General features: G+C 42.5%; 1 long non-coding RNA gene across 6 annotated transcripts in view; it reads right to left on the reverse strand.

Moving 5' to 3' along the window:
• Window positions 1–1,090: 1,090 nt before the first annotated feature.
• Window positions 1,091–14,696, reverse strand: part of LOC108393644 (uncharacterized) — an 80,031-nt gene continuing 66,425 nt past the window's right edge. For 5 of the 6 annotated variants that reach the window (XR_012131814.1, XR_012131815.1, XR_012131813.1 and 2 more), the window contains 3 exons: window positions 8,086–8,164; window positions 7,319–7,421; window positions 1,091–4,711 (listed from right to left, as the gene is read on the reverse strand). This is a non-coding gene — a long non-coding RNA (uncharacterized lncRNA). The remainder of the gene's footprint in view (window positions 4,712–7,318; window positions 7,422–8,085; window positions 8,165–14,696) is intronic. The other variant, XR_012131812.1, reaches the window with a different exon arrangement.

A 14,696-nucleotide genomic window follows, 5' to 3' on the forward strand; every position in this document is an offset into this window, starting at 1 on the left:
ATCACTACTTCCTTGGTATGATTATATACCCAGGGCATAACTGAATTTCACTGCTTATTTTCATGTTTTTTTTATATGTTCTTTGTAAAACAAATACACAGAATACATACACAAAACTAGGAATCAAGATCTACTCATTGCATTTACCTATTAATCCCCTTCTTTTTTCTCCTATGCTACTGATTTGTGGAAGACAGGTCAGTTGTCCTTTAGAATATTCATATTCCAAGTAATAACACTTTACAGTTTACATGGAACTATTCTAGTTTGTTATGCCCCATCACATACACACAACAGTTTAATAGCACTTCTATTAACTCCCAGGAAAATCCTGCCTTGAGCAATATGCTCATCAAATACCCTTTACTCATCTCTTTGCTTTTTGTGGTTATATTTACCTGGTTTATTTGTCTACTTTCTTTCTTATAAATGTAAGTTAGTTCTGGAGTTCTGGTTAGATTAGAATTTAACTTCCCTTGGCACAAATATCTCACAGTTGGTCCTGTGACCTTCACATTGCCCGCAATAATGAAACAAGCCAAGTTCGGTATTGCTGAACTTGACCGGTGCATTCAGATAGCAATTACTGACTCCTTCATTATAAAATTCCCACTAGCCTTTCACCTAAAGATTTTATCCTGGAAGTTATTTTATTATAGTTTGCAACCACTAATTTTATAGTTTCATCCATATTTTAGCTTGAGTACTTCTCTGAAGAATTTTATTTGTCATATAGGGCTATTTGATTATACTTAAATACAAACCCATATAGTAAAAGCATATAATTTTGAAAGAAGGAGTATGCACAGTGTGGGGACTCTCCCCAATCACTCCAGGATTTGGGGAGCCACGGAGCACAGGGTGGAGTGAGATTATGTTTTGAAAACTTCCCAAAGGAAGGAGATTTTCAGGCAGGCAACTAAGAGCAGATTGCACAGCTGCAGTGTCATCCGTGTCACCCAGGTGAGGGAAACATGCAGGCCCAAATCTATGCTCTTACTCTTAGTAGCCCCTTCCTACTTATTTAGAGTAAAGCTGAGACAGAGTGAAGACTTGGAAATAAAATGAAATAGCAAAGAGACCAAACTGCAATAATTTCACCAGTGGGAAAGCTTTATTTGAAAGTATACACTTAAAGAATTTATAGTCCAGATTAGAAGGTAGACCCAAACAAATACATAAACGAATCATATAGTATACTAAAAGGTGATGATTTCTATGGACAAAACTCATTCAACAGAGAGAGAAGTGATGGGTTATGTGATTTCACATAGGGTGTTCATGGGAGGTCCTCGATTTCAGAAGGTGACATTTCAGAAAAGATTTACAAAGGAGATAAGGTGTCCATCAATCCTGTAGGCAGTGAGAACAAAAGTACTGAGTCACAGAGGCCAGAGCAGGCTTGTCATGTTCAAGGAGCAGAGGGAGGAATAAGCCAGGGAGGGTAGTGCGGTGAGGTCAGGGACTTGACAATAGCCAGATCATGCTGGGCCTTAAAGGCCATTTAAGGTGGGTTTTTAAAGCAGAGACATGGCTTGATCAGACTTATTTTGTAACAAGATCACTCTAGCTGCTGTGTTGGGCACAGATGGTAGGAGGGTGAAGATGGAAACAGAAAGGTCAGTTCAGAAGCTATTGCCATAACTAAAGCAGGAACTAAAGGTGGGCTGGGCCTGGCGAATGGTAAAAATGGTGAGGAGTCAAATTCTGGTTATATAATTTTGAAAGAAGGACTAAGGATTTCCAGATGAACTGAGTAGAATATGTGACATGACAGAAAGAAGGGAGATGAGTACGACACTAAGAGCTTATTGTTTGTTTGTTGTTCAGCCTGAGCCTCTGGGAAGATTGAGATTCCATTGTCTGAGCTGAATAAGATTGCTAGGCTATCAAGTTGGGGTTGGGGGAGATTAGGAGTTCAGTTTTTGACTTGTTAGGTTTCATATATCCATTTACATGCAAGGGGAGATGACCAGCAGACAGTTGGACACAAGAATTTAAAGTTCAGGGAAGAGGTGAGGAAGCCTAAGGTTGGATGCTTCAACACATAGGTGAGCTTAAACATCATTGTTTCCAGGCAGCTGCATCTGGGAGGTCCCTCCCTGCTCACTAGGTGAGGCACTAGGAGAAGCCCCCACCTGAGCGTGGGAGGGTTCTTGACTCTGGGTGAGAAAGAGTTCTCATACAGGTCAGGTGAGTGTAGGTAAGGAAGGAGTTCATTAAAGCAAGAGCAGCAGGGAATGGCAGCTGCCTTGCAGGCACCAGAGAGCAGGAAAGTGCGGAGGGAAAAAGGGACAGTTCTTGGCCTAGGGCAGATTCCCTTGCCAACTCCTGGAGCCGGGTTCACCTGGTGTCCTGTGTCCACTTGGATCTGCACAGTGGGGGGACCAGCCCCAATCACTCCAGGATTTGGGGGAGCCACGGAACACAGGATGGAGTAAGATTATGTTTTGAAAACTTCCCAAAGGAAGGAGATTTTCAGGCAGGCAATTAAGAGCAGATTGCACAGCTGCAGTGTCATCCGGGTCACCCAGGTGAGGGAAACATGCAGGCCCAAATCTGAGTTCCTAGTAGCCCCTGCCTACTTATTAAGAGTATAGCTGAGACAGAGTGAAGACGTGGAAATAAAATGAAATAGCAAAGAGACAAAACTGCAATAATTTGACCAGTGGGAAAGCTTTATTTGAAAGTACACACTTAAAGAAAGGAAAGTGCGGGTGTCTCAGAGAGGATGTGCACTGAAAGTTGGGGGACTCTGTCTTTTAAGGCTTTTAAGAATGGGGCAAAGGGGAGAGGGGATGTTTTGGATGTAGGCTTGACTTGTTGTCTCAAGATGCTTATCTATGGTGACAGACACCATGTCTCCTCTCCTCTGCTTTCAGTCCTCCAGCTAATTTTGAAAAATTAACTTAACACAAAAAATTTAAGATCCGATTCCTCCCTAGGATAGCAGCTTCCCTCTAGGAACATATCAATCAAGACCACCTTCCCTGCCCCCAAGATAGGCTGAGTTATTGTCTGTTTGCTAAAGAATATGTTAAGACTTTTATTCCTCAACTCTCTCCTTTCTAAGTGGAATTATAGCTTTAAGATGGGGTCCCTCCTGTTCATACTATACTGTTTAAATCTCAGCATTTTTCATCATAGGCAGGAAAAATCAATCATGATGCTTGTCCCATGTTTCTGCCCTGCTTCAGTTAGACTGGCTGCAACAAGGGAGTGACCACAGATGGAGAAGCGAAAGGAACTGGGGACCGAGAACTGTGTTGCTCCAATGTCAGGAATAGAGAAAGAAACAGCAAAGATCAAGGAGAAGAGAACCATGGAGAAGGGAGGGGCATCAAGGAAGTGTGAATTCTTGGAATCTAATGAAGGAAGTATTTCAAGGAGGAGAAGGTGATTAACTGTACCAATCTGGCTGGCAGGGCAAATGAGAATAGATCATAGAATTTAGCATCATGGAAGTCACTGGCGACCTCATGGAGTGTAGGTGGACTGTAAGGATGACCGTCTAAATGGAGGTCATTCAAGAAATAGTGGGAGGGGAGGGATTGGAAACACTGAGTACATGCGTCCCTTTAAGAAGTTTTCCTACAAAGAGGAAGGGAGGAATGTGATAGCTGAAGGAGGAAGTGCAGTCAGGAGGGATTTTTTTTGAAGACGGTAAAACAACAGTGCTTTTACCTTGATGATAATATTCCAGAATAGAGGGAAAAACAAATGGGGTGATGTCATTGGAAAGGCATGAAGAGATGGGGCCTGGGGCACAAGTAGCCCTAGAGAGGAACATGGGCAATTTACCTCTAGAAATTAGCAGGGGTGAAAGTAGAATTTACGGGTATGGATGGTGGTCACTGGGTATAAAAGTGGAGGCAATTTGTTCAAGAGTTTATTTAAATCTGCTAAGTGTTTGTGCCTTTTCACTGAACTTAAAATGAGATTACGAGCTGCATGTGAAGAAAAGCAAAGAGATGCTAGAAGTATGAGAATAGCAGAATCGGTGTGAATGGATGTCAGCTGTATGCTTCACTGCCTTTCAGTTCTTATGCTCGAATAAATGGTGTGTAAATGAGTATGTTTGTCCCCATCCAATGTGAAGTGAACAGTCTGTTTCAAAGTGCCCTCAAAAGTGCATATGCATGGTAACCTGAGGCAAGGAAACTGCCCCACACCATCATCAGCTATAACCAAAGAAGTGGGATTACATGGCACAAAGCTTGGGAAATTCAGGCAAAAAGAATGATCTGTGGCCCAGTACTCAGAAGATGCTGTGATAGGACCAAAGCCATGAGCTGTCTACTTCTAAACAGAGCCTGTCCTCTTTCTCCTGTACCACCCTGCCCCCCTCTTGTCAGTATCCTTGTTAGAGCTCCTGTTTCAGGTCTTTTCTTTCAATGAAAGTCATTTTCAGCAGTCCCAAATGAAGCATTCAGCTTCAGTGACAATTACTCATTGATCCATGGCCTCCTGTCTGAGGTGTCAGGGAGACGTGGCATCTTGGCAGGTAGTTAAATCCTGCTGGCCTCTGAGTTCATGTTGGCTGGCTAATTAAGAAGAATGTTTAATGTAAGAAGAATTGCAGGTGAAGCCTGAGTTCCGTCCAAGCGATTCTCCTTTGGCTTGTAGGTTGGTAGTTGGGCACCCAGGGTTGAGAGTGTGAACTCTCATGGACCCCAGACCATTCGCTTTCCATCTGCTCCATTTATTTTTGCTGAAAAAGAAAGCAATCATGCACCTTCAGTAATAAATAGCACCAGCCTATGACCCTGGTTATAGAAATTCCATCCATAACAGTTTCAAGAAAGTACATTTTACTTGTTCATCTTCCAGGCAAAAACAAAGAGCTTCTAAGTAAGCTTTTAGAAGTATATGGTAATACACTGGAAAGTTCAGAAGGAAACTACATCATGGATGGAATGGGGATGAGGGAGATGGGGTGGCCTACTGCGAAAGAGGATGGCGGCTGAAAGATCTGGACTGAGATTGCGTGGAATGAGTACATGACTTTCTTCAAATTGTGGGGCTTTAGCTTCCTCATCTGCAAATGAAGATAATAACATAAACCCCCTCATGGAAACTCACAAGATTCTGTTGAAATAACACATGCTATTCAATCTTTGAAATTATACAGTTTCTATAAATAACTTTGGTCTATAATCCCTATCTAGACTGTAATTCTTTGTCTATCATATCTCTGAGGAAGAAAGGAAGTTTGGCAGGGAGGGAGAGAAAAAAGAAGGAAAATAATAAATGTGTGTTGTTATAAACCATTAAATGTATGGCAATTTGTTACAGTAGCAATAAGAAACTTATACACCAACCAAAGCCATCAAGGCCAGCAAGCTACCCCAGGATTTCTGCGATGCCACACCTGGAGAAACAAAGGCATCCCATGCTTAGACTGTCCAACAAACATGGCCCGGCATCAGTGAGTGAGTCATCCCTTGTCACAGAAAAGCAAACTGTATGCAAATAAATTGAGTCAGGAGTTTGTCAGAGCCCCAAAGAACTCTAGAAAAGAGATGTCAAAGAACAGATGATTTGGAGGGCACTGGGAAGACAGGGCAGGGATACACATGACCATGACGTAACATCAAGACACTATATTAACAGACAGCCAGAATAAGAGAGACAGAGGAAAAAGAAATTAATCCAGTAGTACTGATGAGTTTGCACTGATAGAATTTAGGGACAGATAACAATAATAGTAATGGTCAGTCGACCCTCAGGTGTGCTTGGCTCTGGCTAAAATCTTCATGGCTAAATCTTCACCATCAAATTGTCACACCTGCTGAACTGTAAATTCCTCACAGTTGCTCAGTCAGGTTAAGTGGAGGGCTGATGAGACTATTTACTGAGCTATAGACAAATATGGATGGAGTGAAATGTGCCTTAAGAACAACAACACAAAGAAAATTAATTGTTCAAAAAAGTTGGTTGCTTTTAAAAAGCCACAGCAGACCCTCTGGTTTTCCAGTGATGGGCAGCAAGCACCTCATCTCCTAGTGCCTATAGGATGGCCTGGATGTCACCTTGCCAACCAGTTCTGCCCTGAGTTCCACTTCAGGATTCTCTGCTGACTGATACTGTGTGTGTAACCGTCAGAAAGCTAATTAAACTCCATATCTCAATTACCTTGATTGGCCTAAATGGCAGTTAATTGATCAGCGGTTTCTGGAGATTAAAGAAAACTACCCATTAGTCACAAGGAAAAAGCTCTGTGATTAGTCTGCTGACAGGAGGCTTTCTAAATGGAAGGCACGACTGAGGTGCCTGACAGCCTTCCCGTCAGACGCCAAAGCCAGCCTAGTGCCTTCGCAGCCACCTCACTTCTGATTCGTGCTGACAGCCCTAAATGGGAAGCAGGTTGAACAGGGAGGAGTCCCTTGTGTGTCATTTAAAAACACAGGTTTCCATTTTCATGACTCGTTATTCCACCACTGAAATTTGGCTCAAGGGAAATCCATCCCTTCCTTTCCAGGACTTGCCATATTTGTGGGGTGCTGTGGAGAGCATCACATAATGGATTATTCTCCAGATCCCCTAATTCTAATGAGCTAAAGTGATAGGAAAGAGGGGTTCCAACGTGAGAACTAGGATTACTCAAAGAAAACCCAGGTGAAACAGGATTAGCAAAAATGTGCCGACCAGGCCTGGGTTAAGAACTCAGCATCGCAAACTCAAAACCCAAAAACTTGAAGCTAAATCTATGCTTATACCTTTACTTATGTCTCCCTATTTACCTTGATGGAGGAGAATGAACCTCAAACATGAACTTGACATATGCCAGATCTTGGGCTACAAATTTCATGTGTTATATTTTGTTCAGGTTGACTTAATTCTCCCAGGAAGCTCTCAGTCAGCTTCTCAGTATAGCTATGGCGTCAGTGTCATTATCTGCTTTGCGTTTGTCAGTCTGTGGTTGGGAGAAGTTAAGTCACCCAAGTCACCCTGATGATAAGAAGCAGCCTTGGAAACTATATCCATCAGATGCAAACATTGTACTGTCTCTACAGCACTGTTTAAATCTGGTATCACAGTTGCCTGAGGCTTCACATACAAGGGTACTTCCAGGGTAGGGGCCATGGGAGCATGCTAAATCATTCTTCTGTAAGATCCCAAGTAGTTCTCATAACAACCCTAAAATGGTAAAGACACCAATCCCTGTTTTAGATGGAAAGAAGCTGAGGCTCAGAGAAGTTAGGTCATTTGCAGGCACACACGGCAAGACCTGGGTGTCCACGACACCCTCAAACCTGTTTCTCCCACTTTGTAGTTTCACATCACTCTCTTTCCATTGCACAGCCAAGATGCTCACCTGGTGCTGGCCCCATTCTTCCAGTTGTTAGCGTTCAACTGACCAGTCCATCAGCTGGCCATCCCTTGCTTTCTTCAGGCCTTCCTTGGGTCCAGTCGCGTCACTGAGAAGACACGAGTGAAGCACGGAATTCTGAGTCCTGTGACATTGTCACTAGGTCCAGGCAGCTCAACATCCAAACTTTCTACTACATCAAAGATGGTTCATGGAATTCTATTTTTTCCATATGACCCCACATAAAACCTGTCTGCAAATCCTGAATGCCTTCCCTTCAACATGCATCCTGATATCACCATTTCCAACCATGTCCAACCATTAATAACCATGTGCCAAGTTTCCAGATTCTTTTTTATTCAGAAATTTCCTGCCTAATCTCTCTGTTGTTTCCCCCGCAACCCCCACACCAGTCTTTTCCCTCTGGCAGTGAATCTCCACCTCTCCCCCTTCTTCCCTATACTAATACTGTTTGATTTTTCAAGCAGGAGCATGTCCATGATAAGAAAGCCCTCAAAAGTTCGATTCACAGCCTTCCTAGCTGCTAAAGGTAGATGTTTCCTACTTTTCAGACCAATGAAACACAAGTTGTAGTCTGCTGAAATCTGGGAAAGCCTTTTTTCCCCAACCAGAGCCACTTCCTTTTTCTTTATTACTTCCTCCTCCTTTCTGATTGGCATATGGCATCAGTGGCTGGAGGCACAACAGCAGCCTTGTAATCCTAATGATGAGAACTATGTTCTTTAGATGGTACAGTAGAAAGTTAGCAGCACCTGGGTTTTTCCCAGCTTCATTGAACAATCGCACAGTCTCTGGGCTGCTCTGGAAACTTGGGTTTAATTTTCCTTCAGGCTAGAAGAAATGAAAATAAATACAAGATAATTCTTTGGCCTCATGACCCCTACATTAAAGTGTTAGAAATCTTCACATTCTAAACTTTGTCTTCTAATTCTAATTCAATTTGCTGTCCACTGATCATTTCAACTACAGGTAAGAACGATTTTAACTTGGCTTGACATATTGCTAAATTAGCTACAACCATTCGGTCTGTCATTGGGATGACATTATCATTTGTGAATCAGCTAGACTGAACTACATTTCCCAGGATTCCCTCTCCTGTGTGTTTCCAGTTAGGGTCAACCACAAGGAAGATTCCTGGGATGTTCTGGAAGGCAGAAGAGAAGCAGCATTCATTCTGTGGCTCCTACTAGTTGTTACCAACCTGCTGATTCACAGCATTGGCACAAAGCAGCAGCTGTTCTGCAATGTATCCACCTTCCCTTCAATCCCTCCTTCAGCAGTTCTGACTCCTAGGCCAGCTGTATATTCTCCTCTGTGATGAATGGCCCTGCTTTCTGCAGAACACCCTGTTATAACCCAGTTGAGAGGCAATAAGAATGGACAAACGTTTCAGTTCATTCTGCAGAATTCCGTCTCAGTTGCAGGTTCTTGCTGGCTCATGATCTTTCCTTCTGCCTGAGCTCCCTGTAAACTTCAAGCTTTAACATCAGATGAAGAAATGGCTTTGCCATTTACACACACACACACACAGTCAGCAAATGGCAGGGCTAGATTCAAACCCAGGAAGGTGGATCCTAGAGAACACACATTATTGCCTGTAATCAATCTTAGACTGTTAACTGATAGAGACCATGTCTCTTTAGGGCCATGATTTGTAATCTTTACTCAAAAGAAGAAGAGGTTTCATAGATGCAACAGGATATATATATGAGAGAGAGAGAGAACAAAATGCAGCTACATTAAGCACTCTGTGTTCTAAGAACTTTGCAATTTATGTGGCAAGACACAAAATAATTATAACGGGTTCCCCTCTCCTCTCAAGTGTTTACGACCTAGTGGAGAAGGCTGATCTGGCACTGAGATGAGATGCTGTGCTTCTGACTAGCCAGCCCCTGTGTTAGGGAGTTCAGGCCTCCCAGCATTGTGCACATGAGGTCAAAAGTGTTTTTGCCTTGAATTCACTTTCATTCATGTCCCCTGCTTAGTGCCTATGTTTAGCTGACTCCTAATATTTTGCTTCTGGTTCCATGAACCTGGCAGTGGGCTTGGCAAACCTGCTATGACCCTTGATCGCCTTCCTTGGCTTGGTTTTGCTCTCGATCTCCAGCTGCACCTGCCCCTGGATGGCCTGTGTAACAATTAGTATGTTGAAGCTCTGACCTTGTGGCCTGGGGAAGGAGAGCTGCTCCCTCAATTTCCACCCCAATCATAGAGCTTCAAACCCATCTACTCATGAATAACGCCAGAAAACAAGAAAGAGGGACAAATAGGAAAAGTGCTACATTAAGACTGATTTCAATGCACCAACCTCCAGCTCCCTTATTTAACAATCCTGTCTTGAGCCCATTATGAAGTGAGACTGTGGGCCCAGAACAAAACTGTGTAGATGCTCATAACAGGAGTAACTTGGGAGGAAACTCAGATGTCATTGGAGTAGTTAGAGTTAAGAAGAGTTAAGTCAATTGACATGCCAAGTACACAGGTAAGTTACTACATATAATATATGTATATATGTATAATATGCATTACATATATAAAATAAAAACCCAATATTAGATACAGAGACAGAAAAGCAAGGGCAAATGAGAAATAAAAGAGAGGGTCTGAACACAGAGCATGACAGAGTCCAAGTCCATTTTGACATTGGTCCATTTTTAGTGAAGCTGGTCCATTTTTAGAGGGTCAGACACACATCTGCAGCTCAGGGGGAATGTCATCTTGAATGATGTGTCACGTGTCTGGTATTTGTCTGTATTGCCTCTTTTAACCTCCACGGCTAGTAGATGGGCACAATTCCTATCCATGGATCTGTGCGCAGGTGAACGCCAAGGTCACCTTGAAGACCAGCCACAGAGCCATGGTAGAGAACCGAGCATGCACCTGAATTCATGGGAGCAGTGGAGGAGAGTTTTATTATTACTTATTCTTCAGAAATTTTTTTGTCAGGTTTTTAAGGTTGTTAATTCCATGTCTTTGATCAGCATTGTGTTTCCTTGACAAAGAGTGCATGCCACGCAGAGAGAACAGTATGGTCAGGGTGATAACGTTGTGGGCCAGGAGTCAGAAGGCAGGCGTCTGCTTCCTTCTTTCACCCCTGACCCCTGTGTGACCCTGGGTAAATCACTGAAAAGACCTGTGCTTTCTATTCCTCCCTTTGCAAAGCTGAGAGACCTCAGCCTATGTTGTGAGTCACATCAGGACTCAGGTTTAGTGGGGAGAAAAAATAGTGCAGGGAAAAAAACAAAAAAAAACACCATGCACATCCACAAAATGTAATTTTTGTTCCCCCCTGATCTTACACACAGAGGGACAAACTGGGAGACCTGTGACTCAGTTCAGGATCTCTTTCATTTCTAGATTTAAGTTTTAGCCAAAATGTGATAGAAATGTATTTCACTCAGCCTTGTGTAAAGACTCAATCACAAAACAAGAGAACTGAAATCTCTCCTTTACTTGGGAAAAAAGAAATACAGAGGTCAGATATCGCCCCTTCAGATCTGGGTTTTCCTAAGCAGGAAGGCAGACTTCTCTATTGTCCCATTTTCCTGTGTTCACTCTTAGACATTTTCTGGACAAGCACAGAATGGCAGACATGTCATGGTGGGGACTGTAGCTCAGATGCCTAGATTCTGGCTGCCCACAGAGCAGCCCAGGAGCAGGCAGCGTCACCAGGGACTGGCATAGAAATGCAGAATCGTGTGCCCCACTTTAGACTTGCTGAATCAGAATGTGTGCCTTTAACAGGATCCCCAGGTTTGTTTGACTCTAAGCCTATATGTCTAAGCCAGTGTTTAAATCACCCCGAAGTTTGCAGTCAAATGAATCAAAGTTCAATTCGTAATTTGGATACCCTTGCTGTGTGATCTTGGAAATGTGTTCAACTTTAAAAGCCTTAGTTTACTCATCTGAAGAACGGAGACAATAATACCATCAGCCTCATCAGTTTGTTTTGAGGATAAAATAGAACTCTTCATTGCCTAGCACAAGAATAATCCTCAGTTAATGTTAGTTTTATTATTATTAGTATTAATATTATTATTATTATTATTATTAACATATGACTCCTACCTTATGAGAGACTGTCTTGGAGAGGGAGACAAATATGGATAAATAAGTATACTTATTTATATCATAAGACATCTTGTTCGAGATCTTTCTGCCAGAGATCTATGGCCTTTCACCCATGAAACATCACCTCCCCCTCCAGATGCAGAGCAGACCCAAAGGTTAAAACCACAGCCCATACTTGCCCCAAAGTACACACAAGGACAACCACTTGGATGGCAAATGAATGAATATAGCCAGAGAATTTTTGTTTCTCATAGGCAATGTTTTTATTTGTTCTTCCCATCCTGTGCTTGAAAGTCCATGATTCTGGCCCTCACAAAATACCCACAGGTATCTTGAGCTCACAGATCTGACTCTCTTAGACGTAGATCCCAAATCACAGGAGGACCTGGAAGTTTGTAAGAATGTCCATCAAGGTGGAAACAGGCCAGAAGGAGATCTGGACGTGGTGAACTGAAGCCGCAGAGGGTGGAACAGACACGAGGGCTGTGTCAGGCAAGCTGTCAAGGGGACAAAGAGCACAGGACTTCACAAGGGTCTGTTGGGAAGGAAATTTGGGAAAGAATACGTCCCTACGGTGTTTTCCTCCTAAACCACCCTTCTTCTTAGCTTTTTATGCACTGTCCCTTCTCTCCCCTAAATTTTGCAGTGTCTAGAGTTCCATCCCCAAGCCTTTTGTCTTCCTAGCTACTCCTTGTTTAGGAACTGGATGCAGTCTCCTCTCTTCATACCATACATACAGGAAGGCTCTCAAATTTGCATCTGCAGCCCTGACATCTTCCTGGAGTCCCAGGTTCATGCGCATAATGACCTTCTCAGCATTTCTGTGGAGCAGTTGAAAGGGATCCAAAACTTAGCTTGGCCCAGAGCAGAACACTTGCTCCCCACATTACCCCTGCTTCTACTAAATCCTCTCTCCCCCAAGCCTGTCTCAGCAAAGGGCACACACATCAGCCCAGTTACTAAATCCTGCACTGATCAGGGCCTAACATTATCCTCCTAATTTATTTTTGGTTCCATGTTTATTTTCTGTCTCCCCTAGAACATAAGTTCTTTGAGGACAAAGATTAGGTATCCCTTGTGTACCCCAATCCCTAGAATATTGTCTTACATGTAGCAGGTAGTTACTATACATCTGTTGACCAGTTGATCTCTTTTTGAATGTGCAGGCTTTCCCTACTATATTTATTCTGTCTTATATCTTAAAGCATTTGCCCTGTGTTGCTGGCTTAAGAGATAACATTTGATAGTAATTAGGGAGCTCTGTGGCTCCTTTTATGAGCTAAATGTTTTTATGAACCATTTGAAATATGAAGACAAAACTTCTTACTTAGATGCCTTAGTTATTCTTTTCTTTAAAACATTATATATAAAATTTGTTTGCACAAATAAGGAGATTGTATCTAAAAATAGATTTTTAAAAAGCATTATTATATATTCACCAAAAGAAGGAAACCATGTGTTTCATCCTGTGGGTGCCTACAAATTATCTCTGTTCCGTGACACTGGTAAGGTCAGAGAATTGGAGTGAAAAAAAAAACTGTTCTTGGAATAAAAGCAGTGAACTGAAAAATATTAAATCAAACATTTTTTTTATTTCCCAGAGTCAGTGTAAAGAAACTAGAATCTGAAATGACTTGTATCATACTAATCTGGGAATGGAATGTAAGCTCCAGGAAGACAAGGACACCCACCCATCTATTACATAGCACCATTTCATTGTTGGGCTACGGATCAGGGCTTTAGAAATTGTAAAAGCCTAGTAATTCTTTGTTAAATGAGTGAATAAAGTGGGACCCAGTTACAAAGGGTACTACTGGTGTAGTTAGCATGGACTCATTCATCTCACAAGCACCTACTAAATACCAGGCACTGTCAGTGGGTTTGTGATTAAAGAGCAGTACTCCATGACAGACAGAAAACATGACACTCTGTAGATTTTGTCCCTTATACAAATTCTGCCTCTGTGGGACCTTAGGCAAGTCACATAACCCTAGGAGCCTCAGCTCCTTCAACTGGGCGAGGAGAGTGCAGGACTATGAAACGATTTGGCTACGGTATACTTGCATTGTGTTTCTATGCAATCTTTGATTCAGGAAATATTTACAACATACAGACTATATGCCAGGCATTTCTCTAGCACTGGGGATTTGGACTGAGCAAAGCAACTGTGAATCTGACACTTCAGTGGGTTCTGTACATATGCAATTCAATTTAATCCTCACAACAGGGGTGCAGAGTATGTGTTATATCCTCATTATTAATATGAACCTGCAGAGGTTATGGTATTTGCCCACTGTCTCAAGTTCAAGGAGTGCTGGATTAAACCCAGATATGTCTAACTTTAAAGTCCATGTTGTGGGCTTAACATCTCATGCTTCTCTACTAGACCGACCACATACCTGAGTTTGCTAGGGGCGGCCCCAGCCCTACCTGGTCACCACGACCCCAGGGGGCTCTTCACTCTGGGACCCATCACAGTCCCTCTCTCTTTGACCCTGTCATCATGCATGCTCTGCTCTCCCCCTGCTTGTCGCCATAGCCTAGAGAAAGTGGGGAATCAAATGGCCACAGAGAAGACCAAGTGCCATGTGATCACATGCCTTTGGTTAAAGGAATCTGAATGGCTTCAATTCTTACACAGAGTCAGGATTACCTGAAATGAACAAATTTAGAATGAGAGTGCCAAGGTGGTGACAGTGATGATGTCAACAGCAGCAACAATAGTAAACACAACAATCAAAAGACTAACTGTAATTTTTTTTTGGTATCATTAATATACAATCACATGAGCAACATTGTGGTTACTAGATTCCCCCCATTATCAAGTCCTCACCATATACCCCACTACAGTCACTGTCCATCAGCATAGTAAGATGCTACAGAGTCACTACTTGTCTTCTCTGTGCTATGCTGCCTTCCCCGTGCCCCCCCCTACATTATATGTGCTGATCATAATGCCCCTTTTTACCCTCTCCCTCCCTTACCACTCACCCTCCCCAGTCCCTTTCCCTTTGGTAACTGTTAGTCCATTCTTGGGTTCTGTGAGTCTGCTGCTGTTTTATTCCTTCAGTTTTTGCTTTGTTCTTATTCTCCACAGATGAGCGAAATCATTTGGTACTTGTCTTTCTCCACCTGGCTTATTTCATGGAGCATAATACCCTCTAGCTCCATCCATGTTGTTGCAAATGGTAGGATTTGTTTTCTTTTTATGGCTGAATAATATTCCATTGTGTATATGTACCACAGCTTCTTTATCCATTCAGCTACTGATGGACATTTAGGTTGCTTACAT

Source organism: Manis javanica, chromosome 5 (assembly GCF_040802235.1).
Source record: "Manis javanica isolate MJ-LG chromosome 5, MJ_LKY, whole genome shotgun sequence".
Classification (NCBI taxonomy): domain Eukaryota; kingdom Metazoa; phylum Chordata; class Mammalia; order Pholidota; family Manidae; genus Manis; species Manis javanica.